We start from the raw sequence: 13,919 nt of genomic DNA on the forward strand, positions 1-13,919 counted from the left end.
AACTAAACGATGATGTCAGACTGGGTTCTAGATCATTAATTAGTGTGTGATAATATAGTATTAATTTCTATCCATTACGATAACGGAGTCCCTAACGGAACTAATGGTGGCCTAGTCACGTGACACGGGGCGTACCGCGATGATGTAGGAGGAGCCTCCGAAATTAACCATAATGACGTAAGAGCTGTGTTTTAGTTTATCGATCGGAAGGGGGGAGAGAGAAAACGTTATCAATGCCGCGAAAATTAATGCTAAAGGAGTGGATAAATAACGTTTTTTTACGAAATGATAACCTTTATTTTTCATTCAATTCATAACTTTATTTATAATTTTAATTTAATTCGTATCGTGCGAGTTGCTTTAGTGCGCGTTATACACGGTAAAGGTCGAGTTTGGTTCGTGCACAGCGCGAAAAACGAAAGAAATTAATTTTTTTTAAATTATTTTCTTATAAAAGTATTATTTTTTATTCTATTAAATGATATTTTTCTGCTTAATTTATATTTAAAAAAATGTTTTTTTAATTCAGTTTTCGGTTAAACAGATCCAATGCAATTATTCATTCAGTTCATCCAGCCTTGACTGATGGATAATGTATTATCTATACATTAATTTGCCGACAAGTAATTACTCATTAATGAATGAAATGCCACTTTATCCACTCAAAACTGAATAAGAATCCAAATAGGGGGAATTATAAATAATANTGTGAAAATAACAAAAAACAATTGACATTTTAACGAAATTGATAATTTAATTTTCGCGAAATCGACAAATTTCATTTCTGGAAAAGGACAATTGAATTTTTATGAAATTAACAATTTATTTTAATGTGAAATGAACACAATTACTTTTTACGAAATAAACACAGTTAAATTTAATGAAATAAACACAATTAATTTTTAAAAACTGAAAAAGTAATTTTGAAAATAATTTTTTTTATATTAAAAAAACGATCATTTTTAAAATTTTAATAAAATTGACACTTCAATTTAATTTAGTTAAGCAAATTAATTATTTAATTAATATAAAAATTAACATTTTTCATTGAACCAAAGCACAAATTTTAATACTTTAACGCATAAATGAGCGCTTACAAAACGTGGATATATTAATTTTCTATAGAGGAAATAATATATTAAAGTATAAAATAAATTAATATGTACATTTATTTATTTAAACGTAACATATTTTAAAATTTTTATGCGAAACAAACCGTTTTCATCTTTATTTTTTTGGTAGAGACATAGGAAGGGGTGACAGCGAATGTTTCCATTAGGTTTTGCTTGCGAAGAGCAGTTCACAAGCAAAACCGGATGGAAGTAATGCACTTACATTAGCATAAACATAGCCTAAATTATGCAAAACATAGGAAAAAATCATACTTTTAAGCCATTTATATACAGTACATAGAACTAACTGTATGACTCGAAGGTGGAAAGCAGTTGTAGAGGGATGGTAGACAGAAAGCAATTTGTCGGAAGAGCCGGTGGCCTGCAGCGATTATCTTTAATTGATTAATGGTCTGGTTGACTGCAATATTTATGTCAGCAGTCCTGCTAAATGATAACGTAGAAGCTTATTTATTCTTCGACATGCCAGGTAAATCAGCTGTCATACGACAAACACTGATTATCTATATTGCAATATGGACGGATACGCGATTAAATTCTATAAAACAATCGCATTATCGTAGATTTTTATCATCTTATAACGTTACTTTTATAATATTTTACGTATCTAAACCCTCAATTACATTATTAATCTCTAATTTATCCATAAATCGTTGATATGTTATTGCTAGAAGTACAGAAAACTCCTTAAGAATCTCCTCGTTTTAACTCAAAAAAACAATTAAATAATNTTTATTATTAAATATACATAAAATATCTTCTAGTAAAATGGTAATTGTAAATTTTCTGTAATTAAATTATCTTTGAAGTTAATATTTGAGAGAAAACTAACAATGAAAGAAAGGGCATTTTTCTGTTGAAAAACCACGAAAATTTATGCTAAAAATAGAAAAAATATATATCAATCTTTTCTATTTTGTTTTATGAAATTATTATTTTTACAAATTTAATGGTTAAATTCAATAAAATTAGAGAAATGGATTACTATCCACATCACATTCCTCCGCATTATCTCCTCTAAGTACTCTGCATCTTCTCTAAATCCTTCACATCCGAACATTTTTCCAAATTCTAATTCTCTAACTAAGGTTAGGATATGGATAATATTTATATAATTTGGAGGATCATCCTTAATATCTATTCATATATTCTCTATGTTTTTGTAATTAACGTAAGAAAATTATAAATACTTCTTCAATGAAGTATTTATCCCTTTTTTGGTAAAAAAAAATAAATAAATAAATAAATGCCCAAAGGAGAATTTTTATAATTGATATTTAAATAATTAATCAAGAAAATTGCTTACTAAATGAAATTATCATTCGAAAATTAATAGAATTTATGAAATAAATTCTATTTTATATTTTTACTGCTTACAAAAGAGAATCATAATCAATTTATGCACATAAATAATTCTTATAACATTATGTAAAGACAATTTTGACAGGTTTTTCCATAATTTATAAATAATTAGTTAAACAATCAATAAGCCATAATTGACAGCAGCCAAAGATATGAAAATGATCGTATAAATATCTGAATTCAGTTCATTTACAGAACATCTAATAAATTTTTTCTATCTATTCCCAACTAGTAGATCGCGAGCTCTTAAGATAATATTACGACAATTCAGACACCTAAAAGGTTGAAAAATGATTTTTATTTTAAATTTTAACTAATTTAAATCAAAACATGAATAGATTTTTATCTTTTTTAAACAAAATAAAGTGTCGAATTTGGTATATTTTGTAATTATATACGATTTATGGCGTATTTTTCATAAATTTTAAGATTAATCAGGAAATTTTTATGGCTTAATAAATTGTTAGTTTACAAATAAAATATATTAATGTAAACGTCATAAAACACGCCCGTAATTGATAAATTCGAAAAAATAAGATTTTTCTATGCTTAAAGCCTGCAGAATGGTTGCATAATGAGCAAAATCCACACAAAAGATGAGAATGAAGAATGAGCGAGAAAATATATCCATATACTTATTTAAAATGTATAAATAAATAAATTCAATGATGATAATGATAATGATGATGAATCAGCTTCCTTTTTATAGAATATTATACACAATAGTGCTTTTCTCCATCCGTCTGCATCCAGCTCAGCATCCTTTATCCGCATCCCTCATCACACACTCTCTCTCTTATATTCTACTTAAAAGAATTAAAACCATAAAAAAGTAAAGTATATTAACTTTTAAAGAATATTTTGTAATTATATTTTTAAAAATTAAGCTATTAACCCGACAAAATTCATTTTTTTAACTTTTCAATTATAAAAAGTCCTTTAATAAAATTACATATGCATTAAACTTTCACCTTATCTTTAGTTAGGTGTAAATATTGTTTAACAGGAAACATATCGTGAACAACTCTATAAAAATAAGATGGTGAATTAATAGCTAACCTAGAAAATGGGTCGATAAATGTGACCCTGTTTCGTGTGACTCTTAACATGAAACGTAATATAACTCCATGAATTATAACCGCTTATATATTAAATAAAACAGATAAAATATATCCTTAAATATTAAGCAGTTTATTATGACTTAAATAAAATTTATACCTAAGAAATATTTAACTTCCTCCGCATCTTTTGATGAAAGATGGAGATGGATTTAAACGTTAAAAAATGCTAATTTTTATTATTTTCGGGCCACTAATCTAATTAAATTTATAAATTTTAAAATTAAAATAAGATTTTACAAAGTATAAACATGTTTTAACTCCGATATACAGGTAAATTGAAGAGCTTTTCAACCTTACAATTTTCTAAATTGTTTAACATTACCTAAAGAGCTCGCAATCTACCGGTTGATTATTTTAATTGTATTTTCTATTTATCGAATTATAGCATATTATTTGGCTTTATTATCGATTATATATAATTAAATTGTTTAATTTTACAAATATCTGATTAATTGTCATTAAAACTTTCTTAAATTTAATCGATATAGATGATAAGTGAGTAACTTGCGCATCTTTATTACTAATATATTTACATATAATTAATTGTGTATTATATTATAAAATAATATAAATAATCTTGTAATATAATATTAATTTATATCCTTATCCTGAATGAAATTTAACAGCCTCTGATACGATTATGAAGCTATAAACCAAGATCAGTTACGTTTAACTGTGATATTACGCAGTTTAGAGCGTTACTTCAGATTATCTCTTGTTATAAATGATAAATTATGCTATTTAAGATATTAATTTTCATTTTAAATATAACTAAATCTTAAAAAATATTAAATAAGCGTCAAATTTTTTCATCAGTCTAACTCATCTGAGCATCACTTTCTAATACTAAATCTCAAGTTAATATGAAGAAAATGTACGAAAAACCTAAAATTAATTAACAAATACTACATTTTATTAATTTTTATCAATTTTTACATAATTTTCTCTATAAAATATCTTCCGAAACTCAAATTATATTCTATAAAACATTGTTTTATCATGTCTAAAGGTAGGTTTTACCTTATATTTGCGATTTTATGAATTAATATTTCAGTAATAATCAGTTATAAAATTATTAACAGCATATATTTACACATCATTATATTTTAAAATTTAGTACAGTGTTATAAATAACTGCATTACACTTAATTTCCCAACCTGTAGATCGCGAACTCTTTTCACAACGTTACGACAATTCGTAAGTTTGAGTAGTTGGGAATCGCTTCTGTTTACGTCGATAGCTATGCTAAATCTAATAAAATAGATGAAATTTTATATATTTTAATTAACACAAGTTGCGAAATTTAATATATTTATTAATTTAATAAGATTTATAGCGTATATTTTATAAAATCTTACATTTTATCCGAAATTCTTCACATCTTAAGATATTCTAAATTATTACTTATAATACACTAAATTATTGTTCCGTGGATGCTAAAGGTTGCATTTTACCATCGACGCTTACCAATTCTTCGGTTAAATTAATCAGTTACGCTTAATTTAAGACAAAACGTGGCCCCCCGAATGATTAACTCCGTAGGAGATCTGTCAGTAAGCTAGTTTGTAAATCATCTCTGTACGAAACTATAACGTAGATAGAGAGGTAAAACGACCCTTGACCTTTCGAAAAAGCCCCCCGCCAGCAATAGAGATCTCATTTACTCTCCTCTTACAAGCACCTGCCTCCAAGAACAGCTGTTTCTACTGGTTATTAACATATAAATAACAAATCCCGCAATAAATAATTCAAGTAAAACTAATGAAATTTCTGATTTTCTTCCAAGTTTATAAATAAATAATACTTGGATAATAAATCTGTGGATGGAAAATGGAAAAAATAGCATTTAAAGATGGTGGAAAGATCATGGGATGAGGAGGAGGCGGAGGAGGAAAAGCAGGAGGAGGAAGAGAAAAGATGCGATGCTTTAATGACAATTATGTCTGCTCTCCAACTTTATCGCCCCGTTCTATTGCCAGTTACAGTAATTATAGTGAAAACCCTAAACCCATTTCCACTTCTGCGATGTTTAATGTGCAGTTAATGTGTAGCAGAATGTGGTAATGTACTTAGAAGTTTAGTTCAATGCGATTTAATTAGATGGCAAGTGTATCGGAATATTCTTAATTAAATCTGAGTAAAGGGATAAAGTGTAGAGAAGCGAAAAACTTCTTCTTTTCTTCCTTCCCCCCTTCTCCTCCTCCTCCACCCTCTTATTCTGTCCTGGCAAATAATTAAAATCATTAAATTTGCATATCAAATATACCTCCTTAATGGAGGATTTTTCCTATTAAAATTGCAGATTTTCCGAAAGGAAGCGATGTTTATAGAGCGAGAAACGAGTAATGACTTTGATTTTTGTTTGTAATTTCTTTCTGAAATTTTCTTTAAAACGTTGGAAAAACGTTTCTGGAGACGTTTTCGGGTTGGATAAAGTGAAGAGGGATTGTTTTATTTTTGGATGGTGTTTTTTGTGTTGAGAGGTGATGGGAGGATGATGGAGAAACGTTTAGAAGATGCTATTTTTTTGTTAGAAAAAATGATGGAAAGGATAAATTTAAGTTGTTTTGTCTTGAGTGGTGGTGGGAGATGCTGGAAAAACGTTTAGAAGATGCTGTTTTTCGTTGGAAAAAAATGATTTAAAGTTATTTTCGTGTTGGATAAATGATGAAAAAACTGCTAGAAAATTATTTGGAATGATACTTTGTGTTAAATAATGCTGTGAAAATGTTAAGAAACGTTTTAAAAATAGTCTTTTTGTTGAAAATACGTTGGGAAAATACTTTAAACATATCTTTGTGTTGGGAAAAGTCTGTAAAAATGTTGGAAAAACAGTTTCTAAAGTATTTTTGAGTTGAAAAATGCCAATAGAACGTTTCTAAAGTATTTTTATTGGAAAAAGTGCCGAATAAAAAATGTTACAAAAAACGCTTTAAACGTGTTTTCTTGTTGGAAAAATGTCTACAAACGTTGAGAAATTTCATAAAATTCAAAATTTTACTCGACTTAAAAAAATATTGAGTATTGAAGCATCGCTAAACATATTTTTAACGTTTAAACTGTTAAATATGAGAAAATTGAGAGAATATTTAAGCAATTTTTCTTGTCATTTAATGCCGAAAAACGTTTAATATTTTCTATTATATTAATTAATTCAATTTTAACGTTTTAGGCGTTAAAAAATATACTTTTTAATGTTTTCTCGAACTCTATAATATGTGTAAGACCCGAGAAAGGGCCTTATACTTCTCTAGAAACCTTAATAATGTTGTAAATTAACAAAATAAAATACATTTTTTTCATTACTTTATCGATAAAAACTTTAATTTACGTCGCTTTAGTATCGAGTTTTTTTATGTAAATTATTAAATTTAGGGCTTGCTACGTCTGGGGCCCGAGTATATGGCCCTATTGGCGTCTCTATTTGGATCTACATAATAATTATATACATAAGCCTTACGGAGCTCAATTTAGAAATGTCGTAGCTTTAAGCTATAACATATAAGAGGCCTTTTCCTCTCCATCGAATAATAAATCCAAAAAGATTGGCCCTAAACTGTAGCTTAGGGCCCATCTTTATAAAATGTGTCAATATGAAACTTTCGTAATGCGAATTTTAAAGAAAATCGTTTAAATAAGCTTGAAAATATGTTAAATTCATGTTTAAAATGTTATTTAAAAGCCCAAAAAACTTAAAATAAAGACTTATTTGCTGTTTTTTAGAATATTCTACATGCTAAACAGTGCAAAAACCTGATTTTTATGAGGAACTTTAACAACTTTCAATGATAAATTCATGAAAATCGCATCTTTATACAGTAAAATGTGATTTTTGAAGATTTTATTAGTCAAATTGCAAACAAATCTTGCACTTTATTGTATAAAAGCGAATTAATCAGTAAAAATCGTTTTAAAAAAATCTTGCATTTTACTGTTTGCAAAATGCAATGCAAAAATCTTTCATCTTTACACAGTAAAGTGCAAGATTTTCTTGTATTTTGCTGGTCAAATTGCTAAAAATCTTTCACTTTTATATAATAAAAATGCAGGATTTTCTGGTTTTTATTTGATAAATAGCAATAAATCTTGCATCTTTACATAATAAAATGCAATATTTTGTGGAATTTACTGGCGAAATCTTCAAAACATTTTCACTTTTACGCCATAAAATGCAAGATCGTGTGATTTTTTTATTGAAAAAATCACAATATAAACCACTTTATACCATAAATTACAATATTTTATTGTATTTATTGGCGAAATGACGAAAAATCTTACATCTTCACACACACTACAATACGGAATTTACTGGCGAAATCTTAAAGAAAGTTTGACTTTCACGCAATAAAGGTGGAAGATTTTGCAGTTATAAACTCTCGAAAAAGAAAAATAAAAAGAAATCAAAACAGCGATGTCCATCGCATAAACCCAAGCCATACACTAAAACAAAGGGGGATAAGACAAGAAGTAAACAGTAAATCAACCTTTTAATAACTTAGCAGCATGGTCTGATGGCACTCGAAGATAGCACTTCAAACAGAAAAGGTGTGCAGCAACGCCCAGGAGATAACAAAAGTCTGTGTCAAAGTATGTTAAAAGAGGAAGCGTTAACTTATTTACCACGTCTTGTTTCTTACTTCCTGGCATCTTCTTCTAGAACAATGCGCCATTCCGGTCGTGAAACTCCCTTATCGTGTGCCTCTAGTAATTAAGGCACGTGTAATTAATAGTTTTAAACAGTTAATTCTCTCTACTTTCTTCATTAACACCAGACCCTCCCCCTTCTCTTAGACCCTTCCTGGATTTATTATTGGGGATAAACTGCTGTTTTGGCCATGATGGTGACTCGTATAGATCCAGTAGCGTGTCGTAAAGAGGGAGGGCCATTCTGATATATTGTATTATAGCATGCGTGACACATCTTGATAACTTATCCAGTTGCAGTGATGGAGTAACGTGACACCAGAAAGACTATCTCCAAACAGTTACTATGGGATGTAGGTTGATTAATATCATATTTTAGTTAACTTTCCTCTGTGGTTTTCTATGGTGGAAACGTGGGATTGGCTGAAGATGAGTCAATTTATGAAAGTTCTAAGAGTTTCTAGTCAAATGAATGGTGAATAAATGAAAAAATACATGAAAATCGATCAATCTTCAGCGTTATTATTCTAATCTAATAGAATTAAAACTGTAAAAATCGTATGTTTTGATCCACGATTCGTTCCGATTCGGCTGCATCATATTACAAGATTCATCTTAAAATAAATAAATAAATAATATTAATTGTCAGTTTGATTAAAATTAGTAAATTTTTATGCGGTTAATGCGGGAAATTTTCTTTGTTTAATTAGAATTTAAGCTTAAACTTGATCGAGAATTTGTGAAAAATCCTAAGCATCGATTTGCGGAATATCACAAAATTCAAACTAAATTAACCGATGTAAGTTCGTTTTAATATGCATTTCGTTAGTTTTTCGTGCATATTGGCCTTTTTTGCATTATTTATCCAAATTACTAAGATAAGAGTATATTATTGAGTAGAAGCCACTTATCTTCATCTTCACTATAAGAAAAGAGGAAGATGCTGGTTACTGATCAGCATCACTTTCCACTACATTTTACTGACCTTCTGGAGAAGAAACCTAAATATACAGGTATTATCTACAACAACCCCATCATAAACAAGTTCTGCGAAAATTCTAAATCGTTCCATATAAAATATGATAAAATAATTAGAACAATCAATACTTTTCCACCCGTAACAAAGCCGTAAGTGGTGAAACACTCGCGACGTCCTTCCTACATTAAACTACAGCGGTTGGAACACTTTCTCCTCTAAATAAAGCCGAAATAATAAGAAAAAGTCTACAATTTCCACTTAAATTCGCACACCTACAGCATACTGTTCAGTCTACATCTCTGTAAGCCACTTCTCTATATAAGTTGAAATTTCTGAAATTAAAATAAGAATTGGCTTTCCTAAAGCCTATTTTTAATCAGTTTGCACCTCTATAAATCACTCCTTGTCCACATAGAACAAAGGAGTGCCTAACGCAATTAAATCACCTAAACAACATTTAAAAAAATGAATTGAATAAACCATTTTTAAAGATCTGTTGAGGTTTTCGCTTCTCTCCAGCTTAAACGAAACGTAGAAGGGGGGAAGAGAGAGAGAGAGAGAGAGAGAGAGACGAAAATTTCGACACGTGAAAGACCGTGACGGCTTATATTAATCACGCACGAGGCGTCACGCTCCGTTACGGACCAGCCCTGTTTATAATGCAACTACGCTGTAAATCCAGAAGCACGGGATCTGGTCATAGCGCCGCTTCCTGCAGGCGACTTCCGCAATTTGCAGAGCGGCACTCAGACCCATTATACAGTAGGCCATGCCCTGCTGGATAGCCGTATCTCGACGCCATACAAACTTACACACAAGTTTTGGACGTCGGCGCTATAATCAATTTTGCCCGCCCCAACACATAGTTTCTGTTACTTCCTCTTTGACCCGGCTTTCGATCCGCCAATCCACCAATAGCGCCACTCTTGTTATCATTAGCCACTCCTATGCTTTACCTCCTCCCCTCTTCTGCTAGACGCCAATACTTCCACTTCATCTTTTTTTTTTTTCTTTTTTTTTTTCTTCTTCTTCTTGTCCTGTTGCCAATGCCGTTTGCTACTTTATTCTTTCATCAATTTTGTTTTCTCCCTCCCCCTTTTTTAGGGGAAGTTATTAATTTTCCAATTTTTCCTCCTCCGTATCCATGATCCTTCCTGAAATCATTCGTGTTTGTATCGTTAAATTAATTTTTCTACGTTTTTATTCGTAAGTAAAATGGATTTAAATTAACTTTCTTGGTTTTTTTCTGTTCGAGAGTGAAGTTTTTAAAGGAAATTTGACCGCTTTTATATATATTTATATATATTATACAGCTGGAACCTGTTCTAACTTAATTCTTGGAAGAAGATGAGGAGGAGAAGGATGTTGCTTTCTCTTATGAGAGAGAGGGGAGAGTTCTGTTCCAACTTCTATAATAAAGATATAAAAGATGGAACAGAACTGTATCTTCTTCTATCATGTAGCAGGGATGAAGTTATCTTATCTTTAGTAAGCATCTCTACTCTTGCTCTATAGTAAAGCCGTGTGAAATTCAGATTAAAACTTCACACTGCTCTACCTAAGAGCAGGGATTGTTAAGATTTTCTTCCATGTAATAAAGTTAAAATAATATAAACTTAATTAAACAAAAGTACAGCTATAAAATTTGGAATTTTTAATTATTAAAGCGACTTGAATTAATTATCTTCTGTAGAAAGTCGCTTCCAGTTCGTTCTCTCGACCTTTGGGTGCATTTTCCAAATAATTCCACCCAAAAATTTATTAATTCGGGACTCAAATTGAGATTAAATTAGCAGAAGGAGAGATTTCGACAACTCGTATCCATCTCACTCTTAACTTATTCAAAGAAATTAAGATAAACTCTGGAATTTTTGGATTGAGTGATGCGGAGGACGATGACGAAAGTGGTAACCGAGACTCTTATAAAATTTCAGGTTTTGCAGGTGGGTAATTGGAAAATGATATCGAATGATAATTATCCTATTCTCTGGATAAATTTGAGTATAATAATGAAAAGATTTTGAGTGGCAATAGCTTATACACCTGCTATTGACAACAGTGTTGCTAATTGTCCCACTTTAGCGGGAAAAATAAATTGAAATAGCAGTAACATTTTACAACTTCCTGGTATCAGAAAACGTAACGTATTTTGTTACAATCTGACTTCCGAGACTTAATGTCGCTTTTCACTCGTTTCATCTGTGCCAGAAACAGGAAATGTATACCATTTCCTCTTTTAGGGTTGCAGATACAGTCCTCAATGTTTCATCTCCCTTTCCAACGTACGTTACTCAGCACGCGCAGCCTTCAACCTCCAGGTTAAATACCAAACCCCCAGGGTTTCCGTTGCTCCTTTACCTTTTGTTTGTTGCATACGACGGTGTTATCCGTCAAATTAACGACGATCTCCTCCCTTTTTTTAATATAAAATGATCCTTCACGTGTCTAAAAAAAGTAACTTAACCTTGACTAAACGAGTGTGGAAGCGTTACGCGGATTTACGAGGCCATAAAAAACGAGATTTTTCTCGTTGTATAAATGGCACGTTTACACTCCAAACAACTGCATAATCGCACGAGGAAAGTTGTCCCGTATGATAATGGATGCAATTTGAAAAACATACTACATAACAGAAGAAGATTAAGCGTTGGAGAAACACCCCAGACTGCAGCAATCGATATTGGTGGATATAGTTACTTCAGAAGAAGCGAAAGGTCGACTCCTAGCAGAAATGGTAATGTGCCGAGTTTCCGCTTCTGATGATTTTTTTTCCTCCCTCCTCCTCTTCCTCCTCTTCCTCCTTCTCCTCCTCTTCCCTTCTGAGCATCTTGTGAAGGAGTCTTTCGGAGACTTATCGTGTTTGTTGACAGAGTAGGAAAAGCGACATTAACCCTGCTAGAGATGGAGGCTGTCGCGCTCAATTTGTTGTCTGGGAACGGGTCACATGTTCGGGGCACGACTATTCTTGACGTCATATCTCTTCTACTGCCTGAAACTCGATTAGGCATTTTATTTTCCCGGCAGACTACGAGCAATGACCGTGTCTCCTTTTAATGACGGACATCTACTGTTAACTTACCGATTATTTAGTAAATTAATGTTTAATTTACACTAATTTCCTTTAAAGATCGGTTAAATTTAAAGTATTTTTTGCATTCTTTAATCGAATTGTTAATATTTTCATCCGAAATTTTGTGTCTTTAACGTTTATTTGATCGATATTTCGAGCAGGATCGTCACGTATCGCGTACGAAAGATACGTCTAGTGAGGATCAATCCGAGCATTTACTAGAAAAATCGCATATTTTTATAAAGCTCTTCACAAGATGCATAATAAATTAAACTCGGCATATGACTTAAAACACTTAAACAATGCTAGACTGGATTTTTTAATGCGTCAAGTGAAGAAGGAATGCTTACACGTCGTAACGCAGCATCACTCTATTCTAGCCAGCACTCGACTGTCATTTTACTCATTCATACCCCGATAATTACGAAAAAGAGAACTGTAAACTGTCAAGTTTAAGTCGTATATTTTAAAAATATTTTATCTATTTCCGAAAATATAATTTTTTTTAACTTATAGAAAGTACAATTTGCAGTAGAAGAATTAATGATCGAACGAAGTGGGCCATAGAAAATCCATGAGTCTTTTATCGTCTCAGTCCAGTCCATTACCCAACACTCCACGCAGTCGACTGATAAGGTTTTATACCTCGACCAGTCGCTGCAGGAAATTATTATTATAAACTTTCTCTTCGTCTATGGCGAGTAATACTAGCTAATGAAGGCGTAGGAGCGATTGCACAGACTCGCGTGCAATAAATTGCAATCCGGGCAGTGGTAAAAGAAGGGGGATTTACGAGCGAAAAACCCTTTAGAGAAAACATCCCGAGAAGTAATTCCATTTTATATAATAAAGAAATTCATCCGGAGCCGGAGCCCCTGTAAATCCTTCTTCACCTGTAAACTGTGGAGCTAAACGAGAGGAATGGGAAAAATACGAGTCACCAGTTGCACGGTGAGTTAAGATTATGTATTAGCGGGGGAGAGCGAGGGAGACGGAACGGGACAGCATCATGACTGAGCAGAGCAGCGGCTGCAGAAACAATCCAGCGGTTGGGCCGCGAGGAAGCGATCGAAACAGGCGCCAGCGAACCACACGCCACAGAACAAAAGCAGGGGTGCGTAACCTTTCGGACTGATGTGTGACTGCAACTAGGAGGCGGCAGATTAGCTGGTGAACTCCTTAGTGACGCCATTCCGAGGATATCCGGAAGGAATTTAAGGAAGAAGCATAGGTAGGGAGTGATTTTTTTATGTATGTAAACATATATACGTTTGGCGGCGTTGTAGGAAATTCTGGAAGAAGGAAGGAAGGAAAGGAGGGTGCGAAAATATGCGAGCGCATGTCAATATGCTGGCCGCGAGCGCCGCTTTAGCTACTACTTCCCCTTTTGCCCGCATCCTCCGTTTTGCCGGGGTACAGGAAGGATTGAATCACGGCTGATAGACTGTGATAGATAGGGTCCTTCCTGCCGTTGCACGCACGGCCTCCCCCTCAGGCACACACCGACTTCCTCACTACGAGCTTCACTCTCTCATCCGAGTTTCCTTCTTCCTAATGACGCTAAAACCTTTCCCGTACTTTATATGATTTCCAGAGCGTGGTACTTATT

The sequence above is a fragment of the Centruroides sculpturatus genome, unplaced genomic scaffold, assembly GCF_000671375.1.
Source record: "Centruroides sculpturatus isolate CEXI.00-Female unplaced genomic scaffold, Cexi_2.0 scaffold659, whole genome shotgun sequence".
Taxonomy (NCBI): domain Eukaryota; kingdom Metazoa; phylum Arthropoda; class Arachnida; order Scorpiones; family Buthidae; genus Centruroides; species Centruroides sculpturatus.